The sequence below is a fragment of the Anomaloglossus baeobatrachus genome, chromosome 6, assembly GCF_048569485.1.
Source record: "Anomaloglossus baeobatrachus isolate aAnoBae1 chromosome 6, aAnoBae1.hap1, whole genome shotgun sequence".
Lineage (NCBI taxonomy): Eukaryota > Metazoa > Chordata > Amphibia > Anura > Aromobatidae > Anomaloglossus > Anomaloglossus baeobatrachus.
The window spans coordinates 508044999-508060058 of NC_134358.1; the positions used below are offsets into that span (position 1 = coordinate 508044999).

The 15060-nt window shown below is 54.6% G+C and overlaps 1 protein-coding gene across 1 annotated transcript in view; it reads right to left on the minus strand.

Annotated features, from left to right (window-relative positions):
• VIPR2 (vasoactive intestinal peptide receptor 2) overlaps positions 1-15060 on the minus strand; it is a 196223-nt gene that overhangs the window by 18905 nt on the left and 162258 nt on the right. The window lies entirely within an intron of this gene.

The window sequence follows — 15060 nt, forward strand, 5'->3', positions numbered from 1 at the left end:
GCGCCGGATCGGAGAACAGCGACACTCATCGGACCGGAAAGCCTTTTAGGTGAGTATTATAAAAGTGTTTTTACCATATACAAAGCAACCTGGGCTCTTATATACAGTATTCTAGAATGCTCTATGTAGCGCCACTGCGGTAAACTGGTGCCGCTACAAATAGACCTCCAGTAGTGGCAAGCTGAATTCCTATCATCTGTGCCAAACCACACCAGTATGTCACACCAACAACACCCACACCACAATATTACACACCACTAGAGGGCACTGACAGAGACACAGGATTAGCAGGGTTGGTCTGTGGAAGTATAAATCCAACCCCCCTGTAGTTAGGACCCTGGGGAGTGCGGAGGGTGTGAGTGGGCGGAGTCAGCATGTGGCAGAAGTGTGTGAAGGTGGTGATGTAAGGGACAGTGAGAGAGAGAGAGGAGCAAGCAAGCTGCTGCATGCAGAGCAGCAAAGGAAGGCAGAAAAAGAGTGAAGTGTGGAGAGGCTGAAGCCACCTGGAGCCTGTATGCAAGCCACCAACAGGAGGAGGAGTGCCCGGTTAGAGTGGAGGTGATCCAGACTCGTGGACAGAGGGATCCCTTGGAAGCAGGACCCGGGGCTCAACACGGGACTCGGCATGCAGCGGGGAGCAAACCCCCAGGACAAGGTACAAATACAGGTTGACTTGTCGAGTTTTGCACGGCCGAAGGAATTCAGCGCCCACAGTCGACCCCAAGAGTCTGAGGCATAGGCAGCACAGAGAGCTAAAATTAGCTCAAGCTGCTCAGCGGCAGGACCAGAGAAACACCAGTTCTCCAACGGCTCCATGCCAGGGAGGACAACAAACCTCAGGAGTGCCAGGAAGAGTGTGGCCAGGTTCACAGTAAAGGTGGTGGGTTCAGCAACCAGAGCAGCCAGCACGTCCAGAGGCAGCCATTTCCAGTTGCACCAGTAAAAGACTTGGACTGTGTTACTTGTGTGGATCTCAGTTATTGTCCATCACCTCTACCTCATCTGCAGGACATTGCATCATTTATTTTCTTTCCTTTATCTTTTGTTCCACCGAGCCTCCCCCAGGGCACAGAGACCCGGATCCGAGCGTCTCGGGCCGAACTGCTCTGGGGCACCAAAGCTCGGGGGAACTGGTGTAGTCAGACTATCCCCTTTAAATTAACCCCTTTTTATTGCGCACCATGGGGCCATGGAACCGGTCCAGGCCACAACTGTACAACCACTGGCTCAGCGACGGGTGCACAGGGAACGAACTGAGCTACTCCAATCCCTCGGGGTCCCGTGCGATGTGGCCGCAGCTTATAGTCGCCAAATCTGGTGACAGGATCCTGCTCGATCGAGTAACGAGCAGTGGTGAGCACGCTCGCTCATCACTAGTAATAACTGTTTGCTGTTAGAAGTGTTCCTATCAATACAAACAATAAAATATCCTCAAAATCTACATTTCTACTCAAACCTACACATTCCCTATACTTATTTCTGTTACTGCACATTTTCCTCTCGATACTTTGTGAGTGGACGGATGCTGTCTTGGGTGATGTCAGAGCCTCCTTGCTCTTTCCAGTCTCACAGACAGGCTGGGTTCATATTTATTAAAACTGTCTAATTCTGAGACAGTGGAAACTTAGGCTAGACAGTCTTAAAATGTGCCACATTGATCAAAGTGGTTCATATTGTTTGTTAAATCTAATTTTAACCCTGTCTAGTCCGCGTTTACACCACCTATTAGTTGGCTTACTTTGTGCTAAAAATGAGAGCCACAATTTTAGTGCATTTTTTAGTGTGCAATGACATATCTTAAATAATGGTTAATACTTTTAATCTGCAGATATAGGGCCAATCTTCACTTTATTATCATTAGGATGGTGCCTGTTGGAAGGTCAGAAAGTGTTGCACCCAGGAGAAAATTAATTTTATTCCTCCTGGGAGATGCTGACTTTCTGTCCTTTAGACATGCTGGCGCAGCTATAGTTATGGCTCAAAGCATAGAGTGGCGGCTGTGATCACGCCCTGGCACTTTGACTGACAGCATGCTTTGCACTGATGCTTAGTGTGGCCCCCTGGACTAGCCAGGTCGTCACAGGTGACACACACACACACCCACCCCCACTAGACAGTAACATTAGCCAAACACAAAACCCTTGTTGCCTCCCTCCAGGGTCTGATGTCCACACCAGGTAGGGCGGAGCCAAGCGGTTGGCCCCACCCACCGAAGAGTTCACAGGCCTGGAGGCGGGAAAGGAGCAGTTTAGTCCAGGAGGTGGAAGTGAGGAGTAAAGGGGAGAGTGTCTGGGTTTGTGGCCCAGGCACTGACAACAAGGTTGGCAGACGGTGATGGCCGTCTGCAGGAGTGGTGAATCAACGCGGAACCGTAGGACTGGGGTCGGGCGGTGGCCCGCCGGTACCGACCGGGGAGCGAAGTGAAGCCAGCACACACAGGCAGGGCCATCGAACCCCGACTAGGCTTGGAGTCGCCGTCAACAGTCAAATCCGATTGTGACAGGAACCCCAGGGGTTCCCTAACAACCAAAGACCCGTTAGAAGGCAACCGTCCGCACCGTGAGGGTATACAGCTACCGCCTAAGGCTAGAGACCCAAGGGCCAGCGCCTGCGAGCAAACGGGCTCCTCCGGCACCCATACACCGGGGAGCGGACTACCATTGGGGACCCATCGTAGTCAAACAGTACACAAAGGTGCAGGGAAAGACAGCCGCCATCACCTGTCCGGGGAAAGACACTGCAGCTGGCATTTGGTTCCTGGAACACTGCTGTGCACGATGTCCCGCCCGTCCGGCACCGCTGAAACCCCAGAGCCCACGCCAGGAACAGCGGCGTGGGTGGAGGTCCGGACCGCGCGGATGTGCAGCTGCCTGCAGGCCCAAGTGAAGTCCCTTGTGGAGGAATGGATGGCCAACATGGCAGAAGTGGCGGTGGCAGACGGAGACGCGAGGTGGAGACGGAGTTGGAGGAGCGGGTAGGTGACCCATGCCCCTGTGTCCCCGAGGGACCGGTCGCTGCGGCTGAGGGGCCCGGTCTACGCCCGCTCACCCTGCTGCCTCCCCCGCTACCCGCTTCGGTTGCTGCTACCCCACCACTAGGCCCGCTACCGCCACCACCGGTAGCGGAGTTCTAGCCGTCCGCCATGGAGGACCAGCCTGCAAATGATGTTCGCAGATGACCCGCACCTCTACCGTGGAAGATCAAGCGGGAGATACCCGTCCGCGATGAAGAGCCGTCGGCACCGGAAGTGGCCGCACCTAAATCCGTCCCGACTCCGGTAGTCCGTCCGGTCCCGAAGGAGGCGGAGGCCCAGCTAGTAAGGACCCCTGTACCCAAACCCCAAACCTCGGTGGAGGCGGCGCCGGGTCGCCGCTGTGAGGCAGCACCCCAAGCCATGTCACCGCGTGACCTTCCAAAAAGGGCGCCAGTTGTGGGCAGCGTAAAGGAAGTCCCGCGAGGCCCGACCCGTGCGTGGGGTCAAGCAGACGCCCCTTACTGGGACAGGGAGCCGACCCCGCTGGGCCGGGAAATTGCGGAAAGAGAGCGACACCGAGCCGAAGTGGTGGCCTGCACCATCCGCGAAAAGGATAACCTCCGCCATGCTACATTCCGGGTACGGGGCCCGGTGTATGAAAGACAGGTCCGAAGATTTGATCCCCACCGGCGGTATGGCTTTATTTATGAGCCGGGCCTGGAGGCCGAGGTGTTCGTGGCCCGCCGTGACGTGCATGCTCATTTGCCAATGGGCCACCCGGGCCGAGACCTGCTGCCAGGCGACCTCGTGTCCTATACCCGACACTGCGGGGAGAGGGGCTGGTTTGCCCTCGATGTAAAGGTGAGGGAAGGCCGCAGTTTCCAGGCGGAGTCCCAGTCCCCTCCCCCATCTTGCCAGCCGGATGTCGAGGTGGAGGAAGTCTACGAGGAGGTCGACCTGAAGTGAAGGCAGCGGTCCACCGTTGCATACCGTTGCCCCCCGTTGGGACCCCCAGCACCATTAAATATGTGAGTGAATGACAATAAATCAAAACGAAAAATCATCTGATTGCCGTCCGAGAGAAGAGAACCGCCCCCGTTGGGACTGGAGTAGTCCTTGTTAGTTAACACCCCCCCCCATACCCCCATGAGAAACTGCTCATGGACATGGCCGAGAACTGGCAGGCCACCCACGAACTTGTGGGCTTGTAAATAGTATTGTGGGATGGAAACCGTTGCCGCCTCCGGAGAGGCAGGTTGGAGGAAGGACCCGCAGCACAGGAGGCTGAGGCCCGGCCACCACCAGGACCGGTGGCCATCCTCCGGGGGTCAGGGGTCCCCCTTGGAAGTGGGGTCCCCTGAAGTGACAGTTGGGTGCGAGTTACCGTACCCGTTCCCGCTTGGGCAGCCTGAACCTGGACTGGGGTCAAGAGGTTCTGCCCACTTCTTAGGGGCAGCATCAGGGCTAGGTTGCTTGGGTGGGAGAGCGGAAGACATCCGTTCGTCCGTCATTATTAAAAGTGTTTTTATGTGTAACGTTCAAGTGACCTGACAAGTGAAGCCAGCACACACAGGCAGGGCCATCGGACCCCGACTGGGCTTGGAGTCGCCGTCAACAGTCAAATCCAAGTGTGACAGGAACCCCAGGGGTTCCCTAACAACCAAAGACCCGTTAGAAGGCAACCATCCGCACCGTGAGGGTATACAGCTACCGCCAAAGGCTAGAGACCCAAGGGCCAGCGCCTGCGGGCAAACGGGCTCCTCCGGCACCCATATGACTCGCCCACCCCAGGGCTATGGGACACCCGGTGCCGGACCGGACTAGTCCGGTGGTAGTCAGTGGTGGCTGGGCCCGGCTCCGTGGCCCTGGTGGGTGTCAGTTGAATATGTGGCTTGAATTAAAGTTTGTGTTCGTGACGCCACCTGTGGTATGCGGCTACTAAGCCGCCGCTGCTGTGTGAGGCCTCCGGGATGATGTTATGGCAGCAATGGTAGTACTGCTCCCCACAGGTGGAGCAATGCCCGGGGCACGGTTGGTGTTTGTGGAAGTCTATGGTGCTGCGTGACTAACACGGTGCAGGGCCGACCAGCAATGAAAGAAACAGGCACAAACAGTAGTCTCTTTACCTTCTCCTCTTTTACTCGGCAGAAACTTAGTCCAGGGAGACCGTCACAGATGGTAAAGATGATCCGGCCGGCCTGGAAGTGCCTGGGGTGATCTTTGGCCAGTTGAGTATGAGGCCTACTCCTTAATCTTTCTCTGCTGTGTTAGGACACTGCACTTTGGGTTTGCAATTGCCCTCTTGCTGCTGGGACTTGTTGTTCGTCCCCTTTTCTGTGTGGTAGACTGCGCAGGCCCTCTCTGGTGCTTCTCTGCTGGAGTCTACACCGGGCCCTTGGGATGCAGTTGTACCTTCAGATTGCTTCTGGGCCAGGGGGCTTACAGCTCTCCTGCCCTCCGGATTCAGCTACCAGGGATAGATTTTATGCCCTGGCAACTACAGACTCCGATGTCCGAGTCCCTGCTGTGCCTCTCTGCTCCCCTTGCTTCACTGGGCCAAGCTATCCCAGCTCTAGGCCCCAGTTTACAAGGCAGCACTACTCTGCGTCTGCACTCTTTCACTCCTGTGTCCAGACTAACAACTACCACTTCCTCCTTCCAGCCAGACTTAAGGAATGCTCCCTGAAGTTCCAGGTTCAGAGCTCCCCCTGCTGGCCGTAGGGAGAACTGCGGTTGGTGTTACACTTACTGGCCAATAGATCTCCCAATTACCTCCAGGCTCAGCATTAACCCTTTGGGAGGGCAATGCTGTTGTGGCGACCAGGTCCTGGGGCGCCACACTCCCCCTTAGTTAAATTCAGTACTCCCGGACTGTAGAAACAAACATGACATGTTAGAACATTTCATCCCATTATGGGAGGCGCAAATACTTTAACGTTACAACCTTAAACATTACTATAAGAGTCCAGTGTGGCTCCCTGCCGGGTGTCCATTACACTGCTCCATGGGGGACCCGCCGCGTTCAAACCCCCAACGTAGGCTCTGGGCGTGCGTCAGAGCATTGATGACCCCACTCTATGCACGCCGGACGGGTTTTTCTTCAGGGGTGTTGAGCACACTGGTGCTAACTATGAACAATTTAGGTGTTGGCCACCCATAGTCCAGTGGCCCAATTGTCCATTTTCGCAATCACAGAAAAAGAAAACATTTTGTACACAACATGACAGACATTTTGCATAACTATTTACATTCTAATAAGTACTCTTTCCCTTATACAGTTGACTCCCTATACCTTAGAGGGGGTTGTCCCCGAGTGCTGCGCTGGGACCTACGTAGCTCTGGTGTTTGCCCCTGACTACGTGGTGCGTCTTCTATCTCAGCACTACAGGTGGGCCTAACCCCCATAGGTAAGCGTGATGGTTGCCTTTGTGATCTAAGAGTCGCCAAGGGTATGACAGGTTCACCACTGACAGGGGGTTGATCCTCCTGTTCCACTGCTGGCGTGTCATCTCGTGCTGGAGCGGACGATTGTTTAGGTGGATCCGGAACCTTTTCCGTTTCTGGCTCGACCAACTGCGGAAACGTCAAAACTGGTACCACTATGGCATTGTTTATTCGGGTCCAAGTTTTGGGGAACTTTCCAAGGATGGTTTGAATCATCTCCCCTTCTTTCTCTTGACTTTGGGGACTTCCTTGTACTCCTTCCATTTCTCTTTGGATTCTGCACCGTTCAGGGCACGCTTTCAGGCGGTCTCGGGAAATTGCTTGATAGGTCTTGCCTTCATCTTTGCTTATGAGGCATACCTTACTATTGTCAAAGTTGGAGGGGATAATGGTGTAGGGCTCGCTTTCCCACTGATCATCCAATTTATGCGCCTTCCGCTTCTTCTTGAGGACTTGTTCTCCAGGTGCTAAGGGAGTTGCTGGGGCTGTTTGATTGTAATGCTGTTCTTGTCTCGTTCTTGCTTGAGACAGGCTCCTCTCTACGCACTCCTGGACCTTACGGTACCGCTGCTGCCGTTCTGTATCCCAATCCTCTATTTCTTGAACCGCCTCAGGCGACACAGTCCCCATCTCAAAGTCTACAGGCAACTTGCCTGGTCTGGCTCGCATCAGGTAAGCGGGGCTGCAGTTGGTCGAATTCACTGGGATGTGGTTGTACAGGTCTACCAGATCTGGCAACTTTTCTGGCCATTGGTTCCTTTCCTCCAGCGGTAGGGTCTTCAGCATATCAATAACCACATGGTTCATTTTCTCGCACAGTCCATTGGTTTGGGGGTGGTACGGTGTGGTTCGGATTTTCTTACAACCGTACATGTTACAGAACTCTTGGAACACTTCAGCCTCGAATGCAGGACCCTGATCAGTCAGTACCCTTTCCGGATAGCCGTGAGGTCGGCAAAAGGATGCCTGGAACGCTCTAGCTGCTGTCCTGGCTGTCTGGTCCTTCACAGGCACTACTACCAGGAAACGAGAGTAATGGTCCACAATGGTGAGGGCGTACACATAGCCTGACCGGCTTGGTGTTAACTTCACGTGGTCCAGGGCCACCAACTCCAGGGGCTGCTTTGTGACAATTGGCTGCAAGGGAGACCTTTGGCTGGCATCGTCTTTCCGCCTCAGGTTACACGGGCCACAGTCTCGGCACCACTTCTCGATCATCTTTCTCATGTGCACCCAATAGAACCGATCACGGAGTAGGGCCTCCAACTTCTTCCACCCGAAGTGTCCTGCGTTATCATGATACGCTGCTAGGACCATTGGAGCATCCCTCTGCGGAACCACTATCTGCCAGACAAGTTCATTTGTTCGATAGTTGACATATCTCTTGCAGAGCTTGCCTTGGTAGGTGAACAGTCGTCCCCTCTCCTTCCACAGCTGCTGGGCTTCCTCTGGAGCGTCTGGGCCAAGATGGGTCTCAGCTTGCGCTAGCTTCTCTTTGACCAATCGCACGGCCGGGTCACCGTTCTGTGTTTCTTCCCAATTATGGTGGAGTAAGGGGTTGACCGAGACCCCGTGCTGGCTTGAGCGCTTCACTCCCACAGCATGCTCACACTGGGACACACCTTGGTGATGGAAAGCTGGTAACTCTATCTCTTCGAGTTCATCCATGTCTTCTCCAGACTCGGGCAAGTGAGGCATTCTGGACAGCGCATCAGCATTGTTATTCTTCTTGCCAGCCCGATACTTGATGGTAAAGTCAAAGTTAGACAGCCGGGCCATCCATCGCTGTTCCATCGCACCTAACTTGGCTGTTGCCAGGTGTGTCAACGGATTGTTGTCCGTGAAGATGGTGAACTTGGCCGATGCCAGATAGTGCTTGAAGCGTTCAGTCACTGCCCAAACAATAGCGAGGAACTCCAGCTTGAAGGAACTGTAGTTTTCTGGATTCCTTTCTGTGGGCCGAAGCTTCCTACTGGCGTACGCTATCACCCTCTCTCTGCCTCCCTGTACCTGGGACAGAACTGCTCCCAGTCCCACGTTGCTGGCGTCTGTATACAGTACAAACGGTTGGCTGTAGTCAGGGTAGGCCAGAATTTCTTCTCCCGTGAGAGCCCCTTTCAGCCGGACAAAGGATGTTTCCAGTTGGCTGCTCCATTCAAATGGAGGGCTCTGCTTCTTAGCCTGCTTTGGCTGGCCCACCAGGAGATCTTGAAGGGGCGCTGCTATCTTGGTGAAACCATCAATGAACCTTCGGTAGTAGCCCACCAGTCCAAGGAACTGCCGCACCTCCTTCACTGTGGTGGGTCTTGGCCAGTCCTTGATTACAGTGACTTTCTCCGGATCAGGTGCCACACCTTCTGCGCTGACCACATGACCCAGGTACTGTACCTTTGGCTTCAAGAGGTGACATTTGGACGGCTTGATCTTCAGGCCATATTTCGACAAGGATTCAAACACTTCTGCTAAGTGCTTCAGGTGGTCCTCATAAGTCTTGGAGTAGACTATTACGTCATCCAGGTACAACAGCACGGTTTCAAAGTTGTGGTGGCCCAAGCAGCACTCCATCAACCTTTGGAATGTCCCTGGGGCGTTGCAGAGCCCGAATGGCATACAATTGAACTCACAGAGGCCCATTGGTGTCGTGAATGCAGTCTTCTCCTTGTCCGCCTCTGCCACGGGAACCTGCCAATACCCACTGGTGAGATCCAAGGTGGAGAAATAGTTAGCTGACTTTAAGGCTGTTAGTGACTCCTCTATTCTGGGCAGTGGATAAGCATCTTTATGTGTAATGCGGTTAATTTGCCTGTAATCTACACACATTCTCATCGTACCATCTTTTTTCTTTACGAGCACTAGTGGAGCTGCCCAGGGGCTACAACTATCTCTGATAACCCCAGCCTCCTTCATTTCCCGTAACATTTCCTTGGCACACTGATACTGTGCGGGGGGTACAGGGCGGTATCTCTCTTTAATGGGATGATGATCACCCGTGGGGATTTGATGTTTAACCCCTTTCACCTGCCCAAAATCTAGGGGGTGTTTGCTGAAGACCCGCTCGTACTCCTGTACCACCCGGTAAACCCCATGCTTTTGGTGCGAGGGGGTGGAGTCGGTGCCTACATGTAATTTTTGGCACCAGTCTTCCGGCTGCCCCTTGGAGCCATTGTCTTCCGCCTGGTCGGACGGGATCAAGGGTTCCACTGCTTTAATGGTATTGTTACTGACAGTGTACAGTTTTGCTACAGTGGCGTACCGGGGCAATTTGGCCTCCTCCTCCCCACAATTCAGGACACGGACGGGCACTCTCCCCTTGCGGACGTCCGCTACCCCTCTGGCTATCAGGACTCCAGGCCTACTGTCTGAATACACTGGTTCTACCAAGGCATGGTAATCCTGACCCTTGAGGCCTATTGCTGCCCGACACCATATCAACATTTCACTTCTTGGGGGTATTACAATGGGGAGGGGGTCACTTACCCTCACACTGCCAATTTCTCCTCCGGCTAGCTCTACTTGCTGCCTCCTCATCAGGGCTCTGATCTCCCTCTGTAGGACACGCTGCTGCCCGGAGCTGGCAGTTTCAGACGCCTGTTGCAACAAAATTATCACTTCGGCAATACAATTTTCTATCACATTTGTACCAAGGGTTAGCAGTGGGTCAGATTCTTTGCGATCTATATCTACAATTATCATCCCCTGACATGGCAATTCCACCCGCCCCACTTTAATGGTTACTTCTTTGTACCCAATTTGAGGTAAGGGCTGACCATTACTGGCCACAATTGTTAAATCATCATCTGGGCCATGGTCAATGTCTGAATCAGCCCAATATCTTTTGTATAGTTTATAAGGGATGGTTGTTACCTGGGACCCCGTATCCAGGAGGGCATTCAAAGGGATCCCATCCAGCACAATGGGAAGGACCGGGCGTCCTCCCACATACTTGCTGCGGCTGGGGTTTGAGCCGGGCTTCCTCACACCTGGGGGTTGGCTCCTGGCCCCAGGCTCGGCCCGTTTAAAGGACAGCGTCGTGCAATGTGGCCCGCCTGGTTGCAGTGGCGGCAGATCGGTTGTCCTGTTGAATCATACCGGTCTGTGTCTCTGCCTCGGGTCGGCGGAATCCTCCTCTGTCGCATCCATGGGACGTCTTCTGGGCTGGAGGCCAACTCGATTTTTGCAGGCGAGGGGGTCATTTGTAGAGACTGCACGGTCTTGGCAAGGGCAGCCACAGTCTTGGTCAGCTCCTGGAACTGCTGTCTGAGCTCTGCAGTGGGATCCTTATCCAGGGACTGCGCCTCAGCCCCTGCAGTGGCTCGTGTTGCAGGCACCACCCCGGGGTACGTGATAGCAAGAGGCCGGAGGGGTACTGGGTCATTCGGTGTAGATTCTCTCAGTACCCTGATGGCCTGGTCCTTAAACTTGGCAAAGTCCAGAGCAGGGTTCTGCAGGACCAGGATACGCAGCTGGGTCCTGTGGGCATCTGACAGGAGCCCCTCTATGAACTGCTCAGTTAGGAGTTTGTCTTCTTCACGTACACTCTCTGGGTCCACCTGTTTAACTGCTTTCAGGGCCTCCTGCAAGTTTAAGGCATAGTCCCTTATGCTGTCCGTGGCCCGTTGCTTGCACCCAAAGAATCTCATCTTTATCTCTGCTGCGGTGCGGGTGTCAAAAGTACTCTTTAGCTTGGCCAGTATCTGGGCTGCTGTCCCTTTATCTGTATCAGGCCAGGACTTCGCTTCACGCTGGGCTGCGCCGGCTAGCTGTCCCATTACTATGCCCACCTTCTGGCTCTCAGTCAGAGGATACACCCGGAACAAGCTGTGCAGGCTTTCTCTGAAGTCACTCAAGGTATGGGACTCCCCGGAGTACTGCGGCAGCCATTCTGCTCCTGGTATGTACGGCATGGTGATCGGCATTACCGGCGCTACAGTGGGGGCTGGGGCGACGGCGACTGGGACTACTTCGGCCGGTGCTGCGGCGCCCTGGGCGATGGCAGCCACCTGCTCTCCCTCGGAGTCGGACATCTTCCTCCCCCTTAGTGAACCTTACCAGGCTCCGTTCACTTTTCAAATTTTCTTCCGGGTCGCGCGGGGTTAACAGCGTTCTGCTCTGATGGCGCGCTCCCTTCGCGCTCTTTGTCAGGCACGCCCCCCTTCTTCCTGCGCTCGGCACGGCTAATGGCGGCGGCAATTTACAACCAGTACACAGTCTTTTACACAGTTCTTCAGGCGCACAGTACCCGGTGTGACCGGGCACAAAATCCTGTTCGTGACGCCAAAGTTGACTCGCCCACCCCAGGGCTATGGGACACCCGGTGCCGGACCGGACTAGTCCGGTGGTAGTCAGTGGTGGCTGGGCCCGGCTCCGTGGCCCTGGTGGGTGTCAGTTGAATATGTGGCTTGAATTAAAGTTTGTGTTCGTGACGCCACCTGTGGTATGCGGCTACTAAGCCGCCGCTGCTGTGTGAGGCCTCCGGGATGATGTTATGGCAGCAATGGTAGTACTGCTCCCCACAGGTGGAGCAATGCCCGGGGCACGGTTGGTGTTTGTGGAAGTCTATGGTGCTGCGTGACTAACACGGTGCAGGGCCGACCAGCAATGAAAGAAACAGGCACAAACAGTAGTCTCTTTACCTTCTCCTCTTTTACTCGGCAGAAACTTAGTCCAGGGAGACCGTCACAGATGGTAAAGATGATCCGGCCGGCCTGGAAGTGCCTGGGGTGATCTTTGGCCAGTTGAGTATGAGGCCTACTCCTTAATCTTTCTCTGCTGTGTTAGGACACTGCACTTTGGGTTTGCAATTGCCCTCTTGCTGCTGGGACTTGTTGTTCGTCCCCTTTTCTGTGTGGTAGACTGCGCAGGCCCTCTCTGGTGCTTCTCTGCTGGAGTCTACACCGGGCCCTTGGGATGCAGTTGTACCTTCAGATTGCTTCTGGGCCAGGGGGCTTACAGCTCTCCTGCCCTCCGGATTCAGCTACCAGGGATAGATTTTATGCCCTGGCAACTACAGACTCCGATGTCCGAGTCCCTGCTGTGCCTCTCTGCTCCCCTTGCTTCACTGGGCCAAGCTATCCCAGCTCTAGGCCCCAGTTTACAAGGCAGCACTACTCTGCGTCTGCACTCTTTCACTCCTGTGTCCAGACTAACAACTACCACTTCCTCCTTCCAGCCAGACTTAAGGAATGCTCCCTGAAGTTCCAGGTTCAGAGCTCCCCCTGCTGGCCGGAGGGAGAACTGCGGTTGGTGTTACACTTACTGGCCAATAGATCTCCCAATTACCTCCAGGCTCAGCATTAACCCTTTGGGAGGGCAATGCTGTTGTGGCGACCAGGTCCTGGGGCGCCACACATACACCGGGGAGCGGACTACCGTTGGGGACCCATCGTAGTCAAACAGTACACAAAGGTGCAGGGAAAGACAGCCGCCATCACCTGTCTGGGGAGAGACACTGCAGCTGGCTGCGGGACCCGTCTATCCAGCCGTTTGGTTTACCGAGGACTTTGTGCATCTCTTACTGAGTGAGTACACCCGTGCCATCCGGCACCGCCCCGCGCTGTCCCTGCAACCCTGCATCTCACCAACCCTGCCTCCCCGTTACACCACCGGGACCCGGGACTACCGACCCCTACCCACGGAGGGGGAAAACAACATCCCAGCTGCTCCCTACCATCGCTCCCGGGATCCCCGTCACCAGCAGCGGTGGTGCCCATGTTCACCACAACTCGTGGGTGGCGTCACGGACTAAATCCCCCAAACCAACCACCCTTTTCACTCATGGGCGAGGAGCGCGGCTCGAGTCCCCGGATCCGGCCCACCGCTCGAGCCACCGAGCAGCAGCCGCAGCAGCGCTGGACCCGAGCGTTAGCGAGCGCAGCAGCGGCGTCCTCCCCGCCCGCGACACTTAGCCTGAGCTGGCTCTCAGTCAAGGTGCTGGGGAGGGCACACAGTCACTGCTTCTGTAGCCACTCCAAGCACGCCTGTATGACTGAAAGCTGCTGGTTCCTGGGAAGAATAAAGTTCAATTTCTGATATGTGCTGCACTTTCAGTATTCTTGTAAGGCACATTCCTAACACTGTTAACCTGCAAAATTACACTATATATGCAAGTTAATATCAGTATCCAATGAACAGGGTGTGCAGGCAGCTAGGACCCAGGAGGAGAGCTGAACAGGGTGTGCAGGCAGCTAGGACCCAGGAGGAGGGCTGAACAGGGTGTGCAGGCAGCTAGGACCCAGGAGGAGAGCTGAACAGGGTGTGCAGGCAGCTAGGACCCAGGAGGAGAGCTGAACAGGGTGTGCAGGCAGCTAGGACCCAGGAGGAGAGCTGAACAGGGTGTGCAGGCAGGTAGGACCCAGGAGGAGAGCTGAACAAGGTGTGCAGGCAGCTAGGACCCAGGAGGAGAGCTAAACAGGGTGTGCAGGCAGCTAGGACCCAGGAGAAGAGCTGAACAGGGTGTGCAGGCAGCTAGGATCCAGGAGAAGAGCTGAACAGGGTATTCAAGCAGCTAGGACCCAGGAGGAGAGCTGAACAGGGTGTGCAGGCAGCTAGGACCCAGGAGGAGGGCTGAACAGGGTGTGCAGGCAGCTAGGACCTAGGAGAGCTGAACAGGGTGTGCAACTAAGGGTATGTTCACACATCAGGTTTTTGCTGTGCGGCACAATCTGGAGCCTTGCGGGAAAAACGCATCTGTTTTTTTTTTTGCCTCCGGGTGTGGTTTTTCCTCATAGACTATTATTAGCGCCGGATTGTGCTGCATGTACTTGCGTTTAATCCGGTTTTTGCCTGATGTGGCAAAAAACGTCACTCCGGCGGCCGCACAGGACGCAGAGAGGAATGTTTTTTTTCCCAGCGGCAAAAAAATGCATAGCTCCGGGTGCGGCGCTGTGCGGTATGGTGCATAATGAAAGTCTATGCGAGCCGGATTCGGTGTCATGCTTCAAACGCCGGAAGCATGTACTGTATCCGGTTTTTACTTCTGAGCATGCCCAGAAGTGATATAAATTCATTGCTTGCCAGAAAATCAATCAATCACTCACTCTCAAACTCTCTCACTCACTGACTGACTCACTGACTTATTCACTCACTCTCACCCACTCACCGATCACCGGCGCAGGGCTGCATGGCTGTCACACTGCTCCGCTCATTATTCAATCTCGTATTCCCTGCTTTCCCCGCACACCGGCGTCTATGATTAGTTGCAGGCAGACACGCCCCCACGCTGAGTGACAGCTGCCTCACTGCAACCAATCACAGCAGCCGGTGGGCGGGTCTATATTGTGCAGTAAAATAAATAAATAATTAAAAGAAAAACGGCGTACGGTTCCCCCCCAATTTTGATACCAGCCAAGATAAAGCCACACGGCTGAAGTCTCGTATTCTCAGGATGGTGAGCTCTACGTTATGGGGAGCCCCCCAGCCTAAAAATATCAGCCAGCAGCCGCCCGGAATTGCCGCATCCATTAGATGCGACAGTCCAGGGACTCTACCTAGCTCTTCCTGAATTGCCCTGGTGTGGTGGCAATCGGGGTAATAAGGGGTTAATCATGGCAGGCGTCTATGAGACACCCCCATTGATTAACCTGTAAGTGAAAGTAAATAAACACATACACCCAAAAAAATCCTTTATTTGGAATAAAAGGCAA